We start from the raw sequence: 15,059 nt of genomic DNA, 5'->3' as shown, positions 1-15,059 counted from the left end.
CCTGCCATGTTCTCCATGTTCCACTGAGGTTGAAATCCAGCTTTTGGTCCCGAATTGTCTCCGTCTTGGCCATAGCAGCAATTTCACTCCCTCACTCATTTCCCCTCCCCTGGAAAGACTAGGGACAATGGATTTTTTTTTGGAAAAAGAATGAAAATGGATCCCTAGTTCACAACATTAAAACAAGAAATAAAATCTCAGATGAATTGAGAGTTTACATATGTAAGTCAAAACTCTAAGAATTTTAGATGTAAACATAGAGATTATTTGTATGACCCTGGGAGAATTTCTTCATCAAAACACAAAAATTGCAAATCATGAAGGAAAGGATCAGAAAATTTGACCACATTGTGAACTCTCTCTCTCTTGCTCTTAGATAATATGTCGCTAATAATTTTTAGAGAAAGCAATATGACTGGTAAGTTTCATTGTTTTTGCAATCTTTTAAAAGATTTTATTTATTTATTTTTAGAGAGAGGTGAAGGGAAGGAGGAAGAAAGGGAGAGAAACATTAATGTGTGGTTGCTTCTCACCCCACTGGGGACCTGGCCCACAACCCAGGCATGTGCTCTGACTGGGAATCAAGCTGATGACCCTTTGGTTCACAGGCCTGTGCTCAGTCCACTGAGCCACACCAGCCAGAGTGCTATTTTTGCAATTTTTGTATGAACTTTAGAAATACAAAATCAGAGATCTGGATCTAAATCAATTTTTTGTTTGTTTCTTGGTTTTAATGGTAGTCATACCCTTATTTTTCTCATTCATGTGTGTCTTATGTCCTGAATTGTCTCAATTATTTTTTGTACTATGGTATCTTTGTAAGTTACATCAAAACTAATAAAGTAGAGAATAAATAAATAAATGTTGGACAAACCTTTAGATTCAGTTTATGCTCCCAACAACTAAGTATTTATAACGCCAGCCTTCAAAAAATTATAAAAAATTTTGTAATAAACAACAAAGAATTTATGGGGACTTTATGACACTAATGAAGCAAATATGGGTAAATCTCTAACCAAATCTGTTCTGGAATATTTGAACATCCTACAGTCTCAGAGACAGAATACCAAGTCTATCAGGAAGAGAGAATATTTTCTAGTCATCTAAGGATTCAATTTGTCAAATTATCTTATTAATTTCTATCAGACTGTGCTTTATATTGCATGTGCTAAATTGGCAGAATAACGTACTCAGACTTTACCTGAGCTCTCTGGAAGCCCTTTCAGAATACTAAGGAGGCTAAGGGAACAGCTTTTGTTCTTCACAATTCAATTTTGTTTTACGATGCAGAAGTTACAAAGCTTTCATCAACAATTACTGACTACTTTCATTGTCGTCCCAATGTGGGAGTTCTGAAAGACTGTTTGAAATTCATTCAAGTAACAGGGAAGAGTGCACAGTGCAGCCTTCTGTGCTGAACAAAGAAATAAGAGAAAAATATTCACTTCTATCAAAGGTGCAAGCAATAAAGCATCAACACAAACAAGACAGGCAAAAACCAGAAAGCCTGTAGGAAGCCATGAAAGGAAGATCAAAATCAGGTTCTTCACAGGTGAATGTTATAAAGGAAATGCAATATTATTTGCAACAGAATTTTTTCTAAAAGAAAGATGAGCCTGAATAGGCGATTAGCCAGATCCTTCTCACCAACTGAGTTCCAGACAATGGTTTAATTGACAAAGACTCCAATGGCACCATGTAAGCACCGAGAAGAAGAGTCCCCAAAAGTGTTCTGCCACCGTCACATTCAGGTCAACCCAAACCATCCACAACCAACAAGTTCCTAAAACTTAATTTATTGAAAAGCCACGAGTGGCTCATATTTTTCCCATGAAAATATGGATGAGATGGATTGTGGGTGAAGGCACGTGGGAAATATTCCAAAGATTGCTTAATAACCACTTATTGCAGTTAATTAATGTCATCTTAGCAGCTGAGACAATTCCAACCCACGCCCACACCGTTATCGTCTTATTCATACCCTCAGAGGCCTAAGTACGTATTTTATGTCAATATCCCTCCATTACCAAAGCACAAAATGATGTATGTCTTTAAAATAGTGAAATGTCTAATTAGAGAATGTATTCAAGATTTATAATGACACCTGACAGATAATATAAAAACTTCCTAAATTGAATGCATTATCATAAGTTGTTCAATGGATCATATTAGCATAAATGTCAAAGTAAGATTCTGAACACCCGAAGGGAACATTGCTTTGGGAGGGGAAAATATAATTAGTGAATAGTGATCCTGTGGTAACCAGTAGGGTGGTTCACAAACACCAGGCTGTGTTTCTCCACATACAGTAGAGTTGAATTTACCTGTGCACTTGGAATTGGGTGTGGCAAGTAATTTCTCTGAGTAGAGAAAGTGAAAGAATGCATGTTTGGACATCAACATCAAGAATGAAATACAAACAGGTTTCCAGCCTCAATTTTGTTTTATGTAAATAAAATAGTACTAGTAGTTGCAAGGAGAAAGATACCCCAGACTGTGTAAATTTATTTGAATTTAAAAAGATGGAACTGGCAAAGCAGAAGGTGAGATGGTGCACATTCCAGTCCACAATCACTGGGAGAATGCTAGCCACGTCGGGCAGCCTTCAAGCATTATTCTGCATTTATTTCTATCAAATGAATAAGAAAAATATTAGGGAGTTTTTTTTAAAGTAATTTATTCCTTCTCCGTTTGGATTGTGATATTTATCCTCCTGACTAGAAATGAACCAGGGCAGCAACTTGGGAGTTCCTTAGTTTACTTATTATTCAAATTGAAATTCTTTTGTAGATACCACTGACTTTATTGAAAGTTTATTATTATTTTAATGTTATGAGGGAAAAAATCTTGTTGAGCCTGTTTAAAGCTATGTCGCGAGTATTTAGAATAGTGCCCAGAATAAGTAGACCGAAAATATTTTTTGAATGAATGAAAGAATTGATATTTTTGCTAGTGTTCATCAACTTCAAGGTCAGTGTTAGTTAACAGTCTGGTGTGGCCCTCCCAAAACCCCAATACCATTTTAAATTGCAATAACAGAAGTGTCAGGTCTAGGACAAATGAAGAATGTAATTCATTCTACCCTTCTTAACCTTCTGGAGGATAATATTTAGTTCATTCTAGTACCACACACCAAGCAGTCATTACTAAATTCTATTGCAGTGTTTCTCTAACTTTTTTTTATAGCATGGTAATCCCAAAAATAATACTTGTAGGATACAAGGGGGTAAAAAAAAAAAGCCTTGCTGGGCCAATTGTAGGGCTGAGGGACTGAGATGCTGTCATGTTTCTCATAGAGAATCCTTTATTTCTAACAAAAGTTGCTATTTAAATGCTGATAATGAAAAAATATTTATATGACAGAGAAGAGAGATTAAAAACAGAAAAACAACTCTAAAACCTGCTGCGGTCCACAGGAAAGAACATAAGAACCAATGCAGTGCTTTCGCACACCCTGAAAGCCATGACACCCACAGAAGATAATAACATTACAATTTGGCACACCTGTAACACACTTTTTGTGAAACTCTGGTCTGCTGCATCAGAAGAAAAATGCCTGGGATGGAAGGAGGGGGCTGGAAGCCACAGCATTCGTGATCATGCGAGTCACAAGTAACTCAGGACCTCCAAGGTCTGGCACCTTCATGCATGGAACTAATTCAATCCATTGAACAACCATATGGGATGGATGTTATTTCTTCTACTTTTTCCTTAAGAAAACTGAGGCTGCCCTGGCTGGTTGTAGCTCAGTGGATTGAGCGCCGGCCTGCAAACCAAAGGATCATGGTTTGATTGCCAGTCAGGGCTCATGCCTGGGTTGCAGGCCAGTTCCCAGCAGGGGACCCACGAGAGGCAACCATACATTGATATTTCTCTTCCTCTCTCCTTTTCTTCCCCTCTAAAGATAATAAAAAATGTAAAAACCAAACAAACTGAGGCTTAGGGACATTTCATGTTATATCCAGGTCTGTGGAAGAGGTAAATAGTAGAGCCAGATTTTGACGCTAAAACTGAAGCCAAAGCCCTTGTTGTTTCATCTGCAAACAGGAAGACATAAAGGGCTTATGTGTACAAAACTGTCTTCAAATGTTTAAGGGCCCCATGTGGCAGGGAGAGTGGAAATTTCTGATGCTTCAAGAGGTCAATCTAGGACTAAGAGAGGGATCACGAAGGAAGGCAGACAGACTTCATTTTTCAATATGGAAGAAATGATTATCTTATGAAGGTAGACTTTCCCACCCCAGATGGTATTCAGCAAGTGATTACATCTCAGGGAACTTTAGAGGAGACTCCTGCTTGGATGATCTCTTCTTTAATTCCAGCTTCAAGTTTATGTGATCTTATACTATGTAAAAAGCATGAGAGGATTTGGTTAGAAATACTGTTTCTCTTACACAAACTTTTCAAGGAAGGATTTGTATTTTATACTAACTGCATTTCCAAGAGAGCTGCTTCAATGGTTCTCCAAAGAATTTACAAGTGCCTTCTTAGAAGACTTCCCTCTTATTCTGGAGCTTCCAGGACCTGGTCAGTAATACGTCCATTCTGAAAAATCAAAATACAGCCTTAAACCTTACCCCATCAGCAGCACTGGAATAGGACAAAGAAGATTTATTACAGTCAGTCCTCAGTCCTTCCCAAAGAAGTGCATGGACATCAGTCAAGAAATCTCAGAATCTATGGATTGTCCTGTTTTGCAGAATCTTTTAAGTAACTTTTATTGTGAGATCATTGGGGGTTGTGTGTGTGCATGTGTGTAAGAGAAAACACTGTATTTATTTTCAGATTTCCTCCTCTGTTCTACTACTTTATTTAAGGGGAAAGAATACACCTTCATTTTCCCACCACCTCTTTGATAAATATACTCCCATTTTCTGCTTTGGAATAGCAACTATTCACATGAATTGAGGATTCCCTAAGAAGAATATTTTTGTCTTGAGAGAGCATGTGAGGATTAAAATAAAGCATTTTCCACTGACCAGTGTGGAGGAACTGCAGAGCCAGGCAGTGTTTCTGGGGCTGTTGGCCGTCGTCGTTCTCTCGGCCTTCACCCCCTTTCTTTCTCTCTTCCTCTTCTTCCTTTAGGTCAGGGCAGTTGGTGCCCCACTGAACTCCCAGCCCCGTGAGGCATCTGAGATGACTCTGGAACTACAGCTGTTATCCCCTTGATTCTTCCTTCCCCAAACTGAAGGTGACTGAGAGAAAAACCTAAACCATCACAGTGAAGGAACTTCTAGATAGGGACGTGATCTTTTTAATTACTTCCCAAGATCTCCCTTTTCCTTAGTTATAGGTATCTTTCATTTTAAGGAAGGAAGAATGATTGAAGCAGAGGGAAAATCTAGTGGATCTGAATTCGAGATAATTTTGTCACTGATAGCATTAATCACTTGTTTAATGGAGGTGAGGATATCAGTATCAATACAATTTGCAGAAAGATGTCTACCTAGGTAAAATATCTGTATAGTTTATCTTCTGTTCCATCTTTCTTATCATTTAGAAAAATCTAGGTACATAGGAGGTGATCAGTAAATGGTTCTTTAATAAAAAATTATATCATATGATGGGAGATCATTGTAATGTTACAATCTTTGATACTCATATATTGAGAGAAATGCTTCACAAGTGAAACCATCTTAAAACTGAAGTCCTTTCAGTTCATTCGATCCATTGGTAAGAATCTAAGAGAGACTCAACATGTACCTAATTTTATTTAATAACAAGAGGGCTAGTAATTTCTTCTTTGATGAAGCCAGAAAGTAACACAGCATTTAAGGGTATATATTTAGGATTCAGACTGCCAGACTCCAGCTCCTCACTTATCAGCTCTACCACATTGAACAAATTTCTTATCTAGTTTCCCTCATCTATCAAATGGGGATAACCCATAGGACTATTAGAAGGACTTAAAGGGATAAATCTTGTAAAGTACTTAGCATAGTGCCTGACACATAGTGAGTATCAAATAAATGTTAACTATTATTATTATCATCATTAATCTGTCATCTATAAAATAAAGGAAATAGATAATATAGGGAAGTGTAACACTTTTAAATGAGAAGGTAATTTGGCTGCCTTCCCTATGTCTGCACTTAATGGTTTTTGAGATTACTATGTATTTTTTTATATCTGTACATGCTTCAGTACATATAGGAAAATATTACCACTATAGAGAAATACACACAAAATGGTTAAATGCTTTGTAAAATATTGTAAAATCTTAAGGCTATTTCTTTTTTTTGTCCCTCAAAGTAGGTTTTCTATTGCAAACACATATGCTGTCTTTAGAAAGTACCATCACCGTCTTTTATTCAATACTGAAACCTCTGTTATTGTGAAGTCTGGAGGCATCACACCGTGGCAGTTTGTAAATGGATTGAGGTGTTTCTAAGAAGCATTGGCAGAGATCAGAATATTATCCTAGAAAGTAAGAAAAGAATACTATGTAAATAGAGTTGGAAATCTCTTTGTGTAGAACTGACAGTTCAGTACCTTCACATTAACAATCTTCCACATGCTGAAGTTGTTCAAGTTCAAGACAATCCCTGCTGAATTAGTTCAATTAGCATGATGTGGGCTGAAGAGCAAGGTTACATACATCCTCGTCGAGAAAGCAATGTCATTTTTTATTAGTTTTCAGATTCTTTCAGTTAGATTTCCACTGGGGTATTTTTTAAACAACATTTAAATTTAACTTCTTGTTCACCTTTCTCGCTACTTGTTTTTGTCTAGCATAATTTTATGTCTTCAGGTGCATATAAATTATGTATGTATCCATATGATTTTCTTTCTACATCTCCATGCTGTGTTTTAAGTGAAGAGTTATGAAGGAATATTAAATAAGTTGAGAACAAAACCAAGGGAAATGCAATATAGTTGTGTGTGTTTGATAATACCAACCATCAAGTATTACTGGACTCAGCTGAAAAAAATATGAGACATTCTGTATCTTCCTTCACCAGTTGCTTATTTCAAATCACCCTCTGGCAAGATTATTTCCTAGAAGATGTGGTTCTGTAATGTAACCTTTTCTCACCTCTAATCTCCCTGGCCCCCTTGCTCCCAATACTGGGTAATTTGACTAAATCATAACACAATTTGTTAGCAGGATGGAAACAGGACTAAACGAGTGTGGGATCGTCTCTTATGCCAGTGGATAAATTGCCAAGTGTGATTTCTCCATATCGAACACATTTGCAAATCAAAACCTGCAGCGGCTGCAGAAAAGTAGACATCACCAGACTCACGTTTTACATTCATTTTAAGCCACAAATCTTTTGAGTGTCTTTTAAGTCCACAGATACAATTATATATCTCATTCCATTCCATTCCAGAGAGTAAGAGAAACTGCCACACTTGCACTATTCTATCTAACAATTCATGTCTTCAGCACGCCTTTCTCAAAGGCCCACCTCACCCTTAATCTTCTCCAAAAGCCCTAAAACACATGCATTTTTTTTAGATGGAGAGAAGGTTTTAGTCTGAAATCCCCAACTTTGCATTTTTATCTTCAACATCTTCTCTCCATAGGGAGGAAACCCTTTCTTGGCATTCAACTAAAAAAAAATAGAAAAGGTATTTCAAGTCTAACTTCATCTTACATGTCTTTATATGACCCAACACCTGTTTCTTTTTTCTATCCTCACAGTTGGCCATATGACTTTTGTGTTAAAAATTATACCTCATTCATCACAGAGTTAGAGATAAGAAAAAGTGTCCATCAAGGGTGTTGTGAAGGAAACCATCTGCCGACTTGATTTGACTGGCTTCCAAGGAGGTGCAAAGGAATACATTTCAGTGGCCTGCAGCATTGACAGAACAAGACCACGGGGAATTAAGTCAACTGTAGAAAATGGTAAGTGCTTTTATTTCTCTCTAAGACCTAAACCTACTTCTGCACTTCTACTAGAATCTTTAATTTCTTTTGCTTTGGCAATGAAAGAAAACACGCTCTCATGTAACAATTACCTGTAGAACAACTGTTCAGTAATGTGGTTAAAATGGTGTGTTTGGAATCTGAAAATCAAGAATGGTTTTGCATTACAATCTTTAACAATTCTCTTATTCTCTTGGTGTCCTGTGAGTTGATTTATCTTTCTGTAAAATATACTCTACCTTACAGACCACTGCAGTAAGAATAGAAAAATGTCTTTGAGATGTCTCAGCATAGTGTTTTTTTGTATGAAAGTTTTAAAGGCTTTTTTTAAGGATCGAAATTTTATTTACTTGCAGTTATCTGATGTCCCTGTGTGTCCACAACCTCAGCTACGGACATGACTTCATACTATTTTTTGTCACCCATATGAAAAATTAGATCTTGAATAGCCATTGAGGGTCTTCCTGTTTTATTTTAATGTAATACTTCTATTACCAGCAGTTTCACTTCTTTCCTAGATTCTTTCCTAGAGTATACTGTCTAAACTCTTCTCCAGTGATGATAAAACAAGCTAGTGTTGATCAATCTTTCTTTATACAGATATGTTCAAGACTCTTAATGATCCCTGGTGCTTTCACAACAAAGAATTCAACCATCAGCTCTCCAAAAAGGCCACTTGAGCTCCAGGGCTTGAGGAGGCCGGCCAGCCGCTGGGTGGTGTGAGACAGCTCCCCTCTGCAGAAGACCAGTTATGCGCCCACTCGGGGACAGCAGCCTGAGCCAGTAACCGGTCTGAGACGGATGGAGCTCCGCAGGCCCTACAGGCCCCTGTGGCTAAAGCGTCCCGGTCACTCTCACGGAAGTCCTGCCACCAGCCCCACAGGTCTAGGGCTCCACACTGACCCAGTGGTCTGAGCAAAGGCATTTTTTTGGTCCCTCCAGAGACAGACAAGAAAGGAAAAGGAAAAGTTCAGTGTGTGTTCATAGCACAGCTATATTTCGGGACATATATTTAAATTGTTTTTTTAAATTTTCACCTAAGGAAATTTTTTTTCATTGCTTTCAGAGAGAGAGAGAGAGGGAGAAAAGGGAGAGAAAGAAACATCAATGCAAGAGAGAAACACCAATCAGAGTTGATTGGTTGCCTCCCATACGTGTTTGGACTGTGGATCAAACCCATGGCCTAGGAATGTGTCCTGACTGGGAATCAAACCCGAAACCTTTTGGTTATAGGACAACACTCCAATCCACTGAGCCACACCACCCGGGCCTGATTCATATGTTGTTAATACCATGATGTTAATACCAAGTTACTCTGGGCAAATAGTGTTTTGGCTTTGACAACTGAGGCTCTATGGTTAGATCCCATAGACCTTCCCTTCAATCAGCAGAGATCAAAATATTTTTGTAAATACTCTAAATCCATTCAATTTAAACCTGTTTATTTAAAGGCCACTGTTACTGTAGAGAAAGCACGGGGATGTGAAAAGGTGATTGTCAAGGGCTTTCTTATTATAAGCTGACCCCAGATCTGAAGGCAGTAGGATGAGATGAGGAGACGCGGGCAGGCAAGTGGCTTGCTTCTGCTTCCAGTGGCTCCACTTTCCCTGTCTCCTCCCCCGTGTGCCAGTCTATTCACAGGCATCAGGCTGGAAGCAACTTTAGCCACATAAGTAATGATGGGGAGCAGGTTTTTTAGGAAATGAGGAAGGTGTAGTGGCAACTGAGGTAAACCCTCTACCCTAGCAGAAAATTTCCATTTGAAAAACGTGGCTTTCTTCTCTTTTCAAGGTTTTAATGAAATTGTTTGAGGATTGACTGGATGAGTTTCTTAGTTATTTTTTGTTTGTTTTTATGAGTATTGACCTTAGGAGCTCAAAGAGCTGGTCTCTTCTGTAAAGCACTAAGAGATTATTCCCATTGTCTTGTGTGAAGTTAAGTATTTTGTAGCAAATGTATACACGCAGTGAACAGAAGGGATAGTCTCATTTTACATTTGCGTTGTCTCTTAATGCTAACAGTAAATGCAAAACAGGTACTGAAAAAAGCCTAAAGCACTTATAGCAGGGATGACACATCAGGAGTTGTTATAATGACTTAATAATTAAGGGTTGGCTGAGAATCGTGTTGAACTCAGGAGGACTGTTCAGCATCAGCACCTTTAAAAGTTCAACAGTTAAGCTGACTTGCTTTGTTACATCTTGTCCAGAACTGAAAACACTCTTTTAGTTCATGTTTCCTTGTTCCCAGCCTGCTCATTTTACCAAATGACATGATTAACGACTCTGGCAAGTTTTGACTTGCCTTCTGTTAAGAGGTTGTTTTTTATGTGTTTTCTATTAAATGTCTTTTGCCCCCATCTTAAGCTATCAATGATGTTACAAATTTTTTATAAAATAAAATGCTTAGGTCGTATAGGTCTTTATTTTATAAAGTTATATTGACCACATCTACTGTAATTCTTTTTATTATCAGCACTGAATTACCATTTGGGAGGAAGTTAACAAAACAGACTCAAACTAAGTTAAAAATCCTTCCAAAGACCCAAAATTACAAACCAATTTTTACCGATAAGAATTTGCAGAAGGGTAGAAGTTTAATTTCTTCTTCCCAAAGCTAAAATTTCAGTTCACTTCTTTTATTCTCTCCTCTCCACCTTTTAAAAAATTTGTCTTTGATACGATTTCCAAGCCACGTGTACTATTCTTGCTTGCACTTAAAGGCTATAATTAAGTCTTTTGTTTGTTCTGACTGCAATTCATTCCTGGCAATGGGTAAGAGCTAAGAGAGTGCTTCTGCCGTTCTTCCCGCAATGAAAGGTGAAGGTAACAGCAGAAAGATTACTAGCTTTTCTAATGTGAATCATAATACATATGACAAAACAAACTCACCTTAATATAAAATGGGATGTAGAATTTTATTTCATCAGCCACCTGTCAAGCTAACCCACTTATAAATTCTAAAATGTTATTGATGTTTCCATTTTCATTCTCAAAAAACATCACATTTTGAATGACACATTCTTTCTTGGGGTGCTGTGTACTTTCACTTTTATAATGCAATTACTAGACTGTGTTACAAATTGCTTCATTTCTTCCAGTCTGTTTTTTTTTAAGGTCAGAACTAGTGCTGGGAAAAACACCCTTCTTTCTGGTGACTTTCATGCAATGTCGAGTCATGTTTATTATGAAGGATTACATTCATCACTGGGAAAAATAAAACTGACCTCATTGTTTTAGGCTTAGTGCAAGATTAGGTGTCTAGTAAACATCTAAAAAAAAGTCCTTAGCCACCTGAAAAACAACCGAAAATCTTTAGATGAATGTTATTTATTATTAACTCTTCTGCAATTCGGCAACCAAGAACTAAACTTTGAGATGTTAGGATTATAAAGTGGGTCAGGAAGTGGGAATGAAAGCCAGCTCCAGACCCTTTGTCCTGCGTTTCACTGGCCAGATGAAAAAGCGGGTATAGCCTTTATCTTAAAGGACACAGTCTCTCCATTCAGTTTTTCTGGGATCGATCCCACAGACTTCACAGTTCTCTGCCTACTACTGAAGGCCCCTGCGATGTGCCCTTTTCTTATCTGAACTGATTTACTTCTACATGGCTCTACTTCCGTCAGCCCTTCGTGAATGCGCCTGCTTACTCCTGCGTCTTTGCCGATGCTCTGCCCTGTGCCCCCACATAACGCTGTCTGGAATTCTGCTCCCCACCCTTCTGTGTTCCTTCCTTTAGAGTTCAGCTCACATCAATCTCTTCCTCCTCTGAACTCCAAAACATGTATCTGTACTATTTTATATTTTTAAACTTGGTTTTAATATGACTTTATGTTACATACCCCTTATGAATGATATTTTATATTGATACTTTTATATCCACCAACAGCAACACAATTGTTTAAATGTCTTGTTTAGGTGAAAGGTCAAAAGTGGTAAATGAGCTTGTTTTGTTCCTTTGTCCATCACCCCAGTTCTGGTGATTCGAACTGGAGACTGTGGTGCCTCGCCCCACCTCCAATGCACATGCTGAAGCCCAAATCCCCAATGTATAGGGAGGTAAGCCCTATGGGAGGGAGGTAAATAGGTCATGAGGGTGGAGCCCTCATAAATGGGATTAGTGCTCTTATAGAAAATACAGGAGAGATGTTGCGCTCCACCAAGTGAGAATATTACAGGAAGGCGACTGTCCATCAACCAAGAAGAGCTCTCTCACCAGCGACCTGACCTTGCTGGCACTCTGATCTCAGACTTCCAGCTTCCAGAAGTATAAGAAATAAGTGTTTGTTGTTTAAGCCACCCAGTCTATGGTATTTTTGTTAGACAACCTGAACTGGCTAAGATACTAAGCAAATGAGTCAGGCATAGTACAGCCAGAGAACCTCAAGTAGGTGGTTTCATAGAAATGATTTAACGTGGGGAACTGTTTACAAAGGTGTCAAGAGAGAGAAAGGCAGACAGCAAATAGTGAAGTCACGTATTAGCAACAGCAAGAAGTTGCCAGTACCTCCAGGGCTGGAGGGACAAAAAGAGGAGGCCGTTTTACCAAAGTTTAGGTGCTGGGGGGTTTTTTTGGCCCAAACTGAGGCCACCAAGGGTAGGGGTGACCTGGGGAAAGCGGGACTGCAGAGGAGACAACCACCCCTGGAAACAATGGCCAAAGTGAGAAATGAAGGAGAAGCACAGTCTGTCTTCTTCCCACCTCCCTACTCCAAACTCCTGCCAGTGACTCTTAGTGGCCAAATTACCCAGAAGCCAATTGGCAGAGAAGCCAGGGCAAGGGCAAGGGCAAGGTGTTCTGCAGAAATCAACCCACTGCATTTCAGAACCATGCAGGGGAAGCAGAGGAAAGAGACGTAAGAGTAAATGATAACACATCATAGGCCAGAATTGAACAGATTAAAATCTGTTTTACATGTGGTGAAACTACAAAGAGTTCAAAATCAGTCATGATGTGTTTCCAATATCTTTACTAAAGCTATTATTTTGGAATGATTGCAATAATTTAGACTTCTTAAATCATAATTTCTAATTCATTTTATTTTATTATAAATGACTAAAAAACACCAAGTCTCCTTTCTATCTTTGGTCTGTTTCAAAAAGATTGCAACTATTCTGGCATCTGTTACCTCTAAAGTATAAATGACAAAATATAGCTCCTAAAAACCTAGTCCCCTAAATTCTAGCTGCTCCCCCACTTATATCTATTACATGAATTTTCCATCTGTTAACATGTTGAAAATTAATCTTTTTAAAAAGATTTTATTTATTTATCTTTAGAGGAGAAGGGAAGGAGAGAGGGAGAGAAACGTCAATGTATGGTTGCCTCTTGTGTGTCCCCTGCTGGGACCTGGCCTGCAATCCAGGCATGTGCCCTGACTGGGAATCAAATTGTGATCCTTTGGTTTGCAGGCCTGTGCTCAATCCACTCAGGTACACAAATCAGGGCTAATGTCATCCTTATTAGCAGAGATTTTTCTTGTGAAAGTAACAGAAATCCAACTCAAACTAGCTTAAGCAAGTAGGAAATGAACTGGCTTAATATAATGGGAAATCTAAATCTTATATTTCAGGTGTCGTTGGATCCAGGAGCTTAAAAGCACTTGAAATCTCTCTCTCTATGTGTGTGTGTGCATATATGTGTGTTTCGCTTGCCTTCATTTGATTTAATTTTTAGACAGGCTGCATGTGTGACTAGTGTAGAATTCTAGGAGGAACTCTGATTGATCTGCTGGGATCAAGTGCTCACCTGGACATCCATTCATTAAGGCTAAATCCACAGTGGGTTCTGATTCTCCAGATCTAGTTCAGGAAAATGCCTTTTGGGTGGAGTGGAGGGTGTGATCTTCTCCATCCAAACCACATTTGCAGTTTGAGGAGGTGGTTCTTTCCAAAGAAAGGGAGACTGAAAAGATAAAAACCTCCATTTACTATACTCTTTCTATCTCCTAATATCAACTTCTTTAAATGGTTTTAGTTTAGCTATTGTAATTTTGTCAATCATGCACGGTAAAAACTGCCTGCTCCCTATATCTTGCCTCCAGAGCTGATAAATCATCAAATCTTATTCCTTATTCTTTGACAATAATTCTGTTACCTTTGCTTTTATTTTCATGGTCACTACCTTAATTTAGACCAGATTTTCTCACCCAGGGCAGTGTTGACAATGTGGGCTGGATGATGCTTTGTTGTGTGGTGTTCTCCTGTGCACTGTAGGATGTTTCCTGCATCCCTGGTTGCTACCTAATGGATAGCATGAGCCTCACACTGTGTGACAACTCAAAATGTCTCCAGACATTGCAAATGTCACCTGGGAGGGCAGAATATCCTCTGGTTAGGACTTTTGATTTAGAAACTTGTTATATTACACTTGGGCTATTGTGATAGTCTTTTCACTAGCGTTCCTGATCCCATCATCTATCCTTTTACTTGTATGTTCATTCAGTATTGCCACAATAGTATTATTAAAGCACAACATTGATTATAAAAATCCTTCAAAAGTTTTCCTCTCAATTTGTCTTTACTGTTGGCTGAATAAAGACCAGATTCTGACTTACATAGTAAAATCTATGACCTATTACTACTCAGCTAAATGTAAGAGAGTATGTTCCACTCAAACTGGACTACCCATTGTTCTGTGCTGATGCTTGTGTCTTCGAAGTTGTCAGTCCTGCTGCTTTGTAGGCCAGCAGTGTCTTCTCTCAACTCGACTTGTCAAACTCTCAAATTCCTCTGTGTCCTATAAAACCCATCTCCAGTGCTACCTTCTCTTCTCCTCCAGGAAGTCCTCCTTGTATCTTCTTCCTTTGTCCCCAGTACAGCCTTATCCCCATCTGCTCTCACCTGTTACAACACTCATTGCATGTTGGCTTTTGTCACCCATTTGACTTACAGCATTGTTATTGTTTATGCTGATATCATTCCTGCTGAAGGAAGAAGATTGAAATATGTGATACTATCTTTGATATTACTACTTAGATGTGTCTTAGGGCAAGTTATACACGTTCCTGTGTGTGGTTCCCCGATAAGTTTAATGGAGATAGTCAAACTTTTCCAGCCTATCTCACTTGTTTTTTGAGAATAAAATAAATAAGATGAATTCATCTCATAGAGATAATACCAACGACTACATAGTCCTTATTGGAATTGTCATCAGATTCACTGCGACTTGCTGTATAGATGGT

At 38.5% G+C, this 15,059-nt stretch overlaps 1 long non-coding RNA gene across 1 annotated transcript in view; it reads left to right on the top strand.

The window, feature by feature from the left end:
- Positions 1 to 10,223, top strand: part of LOC128626360 (uncharacterized) — a 30,665-nt gene extending 20,442 nt beyond the window's left edge. The window contains exons 2-3 of the long non-coding RNA XR_008390293.1: positions 7,649 to 7,855; positions 8,477 to 10,223. This is a non-coding gene — a long non-coding RNA (uncharacterized LOC128626360). The remainder of the gene's footprint in view (positions 1 to 7,648; positions 7,856 to 8,476) is intronic.
- Positions 10,224 to 15,059: the final 4,836 nt, after the last annotated feature.

This window comes from Artibeus jamaicensis, unplaced genomic scaffold, assembly GCF_021234435.1.
Source record: "Artibeus jamaicensis isolate MK-2021 breed Jamaican fruit bat unplaced genomic scaffold, CSHL_Jam_final scaffold_537, whole genome shotgun sequence".
Classification (NCBI taxonomy): Eukaryota; Metazoa; Chordata; class Mammalia; order Chiroptera; family Phyllostomidae; genus Artibeus; species Artibeus jamaicensis.
The sequence above is the reverse complement of the archived record's forward strand: the minus strand, read 5'-3'. Positions and strand labels throughout refer to the sequence as shown.